General features: G+C 55.3%; 1 non-coding gene and 1 pseudogene across 1 annotated transcript; both read left to right on the top strand.

Moving 5' to 3' along the window:
- Positions 1-2425: 2425 nt before the first annotated feature.
- LOC124772982 lies at positions 2426-4334 on the top strand. Its single transcript, XR_007014432.1, has one exon. It is a non-coding gene; the product is annotated as a small subunit ribosomal RNA (ribosomal RNA).
- Positions 4335-4685: 351 nt separating this feature from the next.
- LOC124772787 lies at positions 4686-4837 on the top strand (annotated as a pseudogene).
- Positions 4838-5000: the final 163 nt, after the last annotated feature.

The raw sequence follows: 5000 nt of genomic DNA, 5'->3' as shown, positions 1-5000 counted from the left end.
TTGTGCCTTAACCTAACCCATGTTGTGCCTTAACCTAACCCATGTTGTGCCTTAACCTAACCCATGTTGTGCCTTAACCTAACCCATGTTGTGCCTTAACCTAACCCATGTTGTGCCTTAACCTAACCCATGTTGTGCCTTAACCTAACCCATGTTGTGCCTTAACCTAACCCATGTTGTGCCTTAACCTAACCCATGTTGTGCCTTAACCTAACCCATGTTGTGCCTTAACCTAACCCATGTTGTGCCTTAACCTAACCCATGTTGTACCTTAACCTAACCCATGTTGTACCTTAACCTAACCCATGTTGTACCTTAACCTAACCCATGTTGTACCCTAACCTAACCCATGTTGTACCCTAACCTAACCCATGTTGTCCCCTAACCTAACCCATGTTGTCCCCTAACCTAACCCATGTTGTCCCCTAACCTAACCCATGTTGTCCCCTAACCTAACCCATGATGTCCCCTAACCTAACCCATGTTGTCCCCTAACCTAACCCATGTTGTCCCCTAACCTAACCCATGTTGTGCCTTAACCTAACCCATGTTGTGCCTTAACCTAACCCATGTTGTCCCCTAACCTAACCCATGTTGTCCCCTAACCTAACCCATGTTGTCCCCTAACCTAACCCATGTTGTCCCCTAACCTAACCCACGTTGTCCGCTAACGTAACCCACGTTGTCGCCTAAACCTGCTCTGTAATTGTTATACGACTCGTTCAATTAGTGTAGTGTTGCCCACCCGCAACCCTCGCAATATAGTTCGCTACTCGCACTGCCCGCTCCCCTGTGTATCGCTTCATGTTAAACACCTTGCAAGTCTTGCTGACTTTCCACATGCTCCTGCTGTACACTGTAATGTGGATGGCAGCAGGACGTACATGCCGCCCCCCCCCCACCCCTCCCCACGTCCCCACGTCCCCACCTTGCCCCCTGCCTTCGCAAGCTGGTTGGTGACAAGTTTGCATGTTCAATGCCCTTCGCATGCGACGTACGCAGGCTACGTTGTGGTGCAGCCTGTGTCAACTGTCCGCTGATGTCGTACGCGTGAACCACAATCTGTACTGCACATTCGTCCTTATGTACTGAATGATACATCGTGGCACATGTGTGACCGTACAACGACTGCGCCCAAAAACGGCGGACCATACAGTGCAAATATTGTGCACGCAGCTACGTGTCGTCTCCCTATGAGAGCTGGATTGCAGTGTGGTACGCCATAGAGACGTGTGGGAGGAACGGACGCCGTGGATGGCGATCAGCATGAGCTGTCTGTTGATGTATTCGGACCTAGTCGTCTCTCCTCACACACCGTGATGGCATGGTGCACCGCGTTCCATATCTGCGACATGCTACAGAGGCCGGTTGACAGTCGTTCGAGCAATGGACATCGCATACGTACGGGGGCCACCTTCCACGTATTGTCTAGGCGTGCACATTTTGTTGCGTGTATGTGGGCAGACGTAGTGTGGCGTGACACCTGACACAGGCATGCAATAATCGTTGAAGTTGCAAATGGCGATGGACGCCTGCGTTTTCTGGTGAAGTTACGCAAATGAAGAAATGGTAACCTGTTGTGGTGCGGTTGTTCTCGCTAGGGGTGAATCGGTGATGGCGACGATAGGTTGAGGTACTAACCGGTTGTTCCAGCGATACCCACCATGCCGACGAAACTGAACGGCATCTGGGTGTGAAGCGATACGCGGCGGTGGTTGGGTGGGACCGTCCCCGGCCGGTGAGGGGGCGCCTCCCGGCGTGCTGGCCGCGCGGTGCGTGGGCGCACGCGCTACAGCCGGCTGGTGGGGGCGGCCAGTGGCAGGCGCGCCGGCCGACGGACGCGGCAGGCGTCGCAGCTGCGCGCCGGCGCACCCTGCGCGCGGCGCCGTGCGGCCAAAGTAGGTCCTCGCGGGCCCGGTGCGAAGCGCGGTGGACATCTTCAGTGTGCTGGTCCGATTGAGGACTGTGTGCGTTGAGGATGCGCCGCCGCCCGGCGCTCGGCGCCGCGACGCCGTCTGCTGCTCGGTCGCCCCAGGGGTTCTCGCTGGTGGTTTGTATCGCAGCTGTGCGGATGTGTTGGCGCGTGCGCTGTGCTGGGAGAGTTCGTGTTGTCTCCCGCCGGCAATGCCACGACAGCACGCTCCCGGGCCTCTGTCGGCAGCGGCAAGCTCAGTTGGGAGCACGGGTGGTCGCACCGAAAGCGTCTACTCGCCTAACTCCGGGCGATTGCGCCTCTCTCGAACCCGACCAAGTACTTGGGACGGCGCTGCGCGCCGCCGGGACCTGAGAGGGTTTCGAGGTGTATTGTGCAGGGGAGCTCAGCCTCCTCCTGTTTGCAGAATGATTGAGCGGACGCTTGCGTGTTCGCGCGGGCCCCCGGGACACACTCCCGGGCGGCCGGCTGCTCAGCTCTAGTTGACGCAGCTCCCTGGTTGATCCTGCCAGTAGTCATATGCTTGTCTCAAAGATTAAGCCATGCATGTCTCAGTACAAGCCGCATTAAGGTGAAACCGCGAATGGCTCATTAAATCAGTTATGGTTCCTTAGATCGTACCCACGTTACTTGGATAACTGTGGTAATTCTAGAGCTAATACATGCAAACAGAGTCCCGACCAGAGATGGAAGGGACGCTTTTATTAGATCAAAACCAATCGGTCGGCTCGTCCGGTCCGTTTGCCTTGGTGACTCTGAATAACTTTGGGCTGATCGCACGGTCCTCGTACCGGCGACGCATCTTTCAAATTTCTGCCTTATCAACTGTCGATGGTAGGTTCTGCGCCTACCATGGTTGTAACGGGTAACGGGGAATCAGGGTTCGATTCCGGAGAGGGAGCCTGAGAAACGGCTACCACATCCAAGGAAGGCAGCAGGCGCGCAAATTACCCACTCCCGGCACGGGGAGGTAGTGACGAAAAATAACGATACGGGACTCATCCGAGGCCCCGTAATCGGAATGAGTACACTTTAAATCCTTTAACGAGTATCTATTGGAGGGCAAGTCTGGTGCCAGCAGCCGCGGTAATTCCAGCTCCAATAGCGTATATTAAAGTTGTTGCGGTTAAAAAGCTCGTAGTTGGATTTGTGTCCCACGCTGTTGGTTCACCGCCCGTCGGTGTTTAACTGGCATGTATCGTGGGACGTCCTGCCGGTGGGGCGAGCTGAAGGCGTGCGACCGCCCCGTGCGTGCTCGTGCGTCCCGAGGCGGACCCCGTTGAAATCCTACCAGGGTGCTCTTTATTGAGTGTCTCGGTGGGCCGGCACGTTTACTTTGAACAAATTAGAGTGCTTAAAGCAGGCAAGCCCGCCTGAATACTGTGTGCATGGAATAATGGAATAGGACCTCGGTTCTATTTTGTTGGTTTTCGGAACCCGAGGTAATGATTAATAGGGACAGGCGGGGGCATTCGTATTGCGACGTTAGAGGTGAAATTCTTGGATCGTCGGAAGACGAACAGAAGCGAAAGCATTCGCCAAGTATGTTTTCATTAATCAAGAACGAAAGTTAGAGGTTCGAAGGCGATCAGATACCGCCCTAGTTCTAACCATAAACGATGCCAGCCAGCGATCCGCCGCAGTTCCTCCGATGACTCGGCGGGCAGCCTCCGGGAAACCAAAGCTTTTGGGTTCCGGGGGAAGTATGGTTGCAAAGCTGAAACTTAAAGGAATTGACGGAAGGGCACCACCAGGAGTGGAGCCTGCGGCTTAATTTGACTCAACACGGGAAACCTCACCAGGCCCGGACACCGGAAGGATTGACAGATTGATAGCTCTTTCTTGATTCGGTGGGTGGTGGTGCATGGCCGTTCTTAGTTGGTGGAGCGATTTGTCTGGTTAATTCCGATAACGAACGAGACTCTAGCCTGCTAACTAGTCGCGTGACATCCTTCGTGCTGTCAGCGATTACTTTTCTTCTTAGAGGGACAGGCGGCTTCTAGCCGCACGAGATTGAGCAATAACAGGTCTGTGATGCCCTTAGATGTTCTGGGCCGCACGCGCGCTACACTGAAGGAATCAGCGTGTCTTCCTAGGCCGAAAGGTCGGGGTAACCCGCTGAACCTCCTTCGTGCTAGGGATTGGGGCTTGCAATTGTTCCCCATGAACGAGGAATTCCCAGTAAGCGCGAGTCATAAGCTCGCGTTGATTACGTCCCTGCCCTTTGTACACACCGCCCGTCGCTACTACCGATTGAATGATTTAGTGAGGTCTTCGGACTGGTACGCGGCATTGACTCTGTCGTTGCCGATGCTACCGGAAAGATGACCAAACTTGATCATTTAGAGGAAGTAAAAGTCGTAACAAGGTTTCCGTAGGTGAACCTGCGGAAGGATCATTACCGACTAGACTGCATGTCTTTCGATGTGCGTGTCGTGTCGCGCAACACGCTACCTGTACGGCTCGCAGTAGCCGTGCGCCGCGTGCGGAACCACGCGTGCCTCTCAAAACTAGCGGCAATGTTGTGTGGTACGAGCGCTGAAGCGCTGGAGCGGCTGGCCTGCGGCACCTGGCGCCTGGCGCCGGTTTTGAATGACTTTCGCCCGAGTGCCTGTCCGCTCCGGTGTGGAGCCGTACGACGCCCGTCGGCCGTGAGGCCGTTGGACACAGAACGCTGGAACAGGGGCCGCCACACGCCTCACTCCCGCCTATGCGACCGTCTCGAAAGAGACGGCGGAAACTGAGAAAAGATCACCCAGGACGGTGGATCACTCGGCTCGTGGGTCGATGAAGAACGCAGCAAATTGCGCGTCGACATGTGAACTGCAGGACACATGAACATCGACGTTTCGAACGCACATTGCGGTCCATGGATTCCGTTCCCGGGCCACGTCTGGCCTTTCACAAGGTTCTCGCGTCACGCCTGATGCGTGCATGTGCTGTGGACGAACGTCAGCGGGCATTCATCCCCCGGGATGGGATGTTGGAAAACACCTTCATCTTGGACACTGCTCTCACCGACGCAGTCCGCTCCTGTCGCTCTGTTTTTGTGGCATCGATCGACGTC

Source organism: Schistocerca piceifrons, unplaced genomic scaffold (assembly GCF_021461385.2).
Source record: "Schistocerca piceifrons isolate TAMUIC-IGC-003096 unplaced genomic scaffold, iqSchPice1.1 HiC_scaffold_943, whole genome shotgun sequence".
In the NCBI taxonomy this organism is placed as follows: Eukaryota; Metazoa; Arthropoda; class Insecta; order Orthoptera; family Acrididae; genus Schistocerca; species Schistocerca piceifrons.
This window is presented reverse-complemented; position numbering and strand designations above follow the sequence as displayed.